This window comes from Sinocyclocheilus grahami, unplaced genomic scaffold (assembly GCF_001515645.1).
Source record: "Sinocyclocheilus grahami isolate Dianchi unplaced genomic scaffold, SAMN03320097.WGS_v1.1 scaffold132.1, whole genome shotgun sequence".
NCBI classification, from domain to species: Eukaryota; Metazoa; Chordata; class Actinopteri; order Cypriniformes; family Cyprinidae; genus Sinocyclocheilus; species Sinocyclocheilus grahami.
This window is the reverse complement of record NW_015505311.1, coordinates 2082527-2083021: the sequence shown is the minus strand read 5'-3', so window position 1 is coordinate 2083021 and position 495 is coordinate 2082527.

Below are 495 nucleotides of genomic sequence, written 5' to 3'. Positions count from 1 at the left end.
CGTTGTGCACACACGCCGGTGAGTCTCGTGAAAAAAAACGTTTGTTAACGGGAGCAAAGGAAGCAAAGTTTCCTTACTTTAGCAAAGGAAAAGCAGTCTCCTCTTGGCTTATATCGAAATCCTCCAACATTCTTCTTTACAAATCCTCATTTTGTACTTCTAATTCGTGACCGTTGTTTTGTTTTGATCTCTCCCCTGCGCTTCTGCGTTCGTCACTTCTGAGCGGTGCATGCGCAACGCCGATGTCCTACGTCATCCGCCCGGAGCTGCTTCCGTTTACAACAGTGAGCGCAAGCTACATTAAAGTGATTATTAAGTTTTAAATATTTATTTTTATTACAAAAACGCATCGATTTGCTACAGGAGACCTTTGTTTACCCTCCGGAGCCGTGTGAGGCACTTTTTATTATGAATGGATGCACTTTATTTCACTTCTTTTGGACTGATGAACTGCAACACCCGCTGACTGCCATTAAACAGCTTGGAAGATCAAAG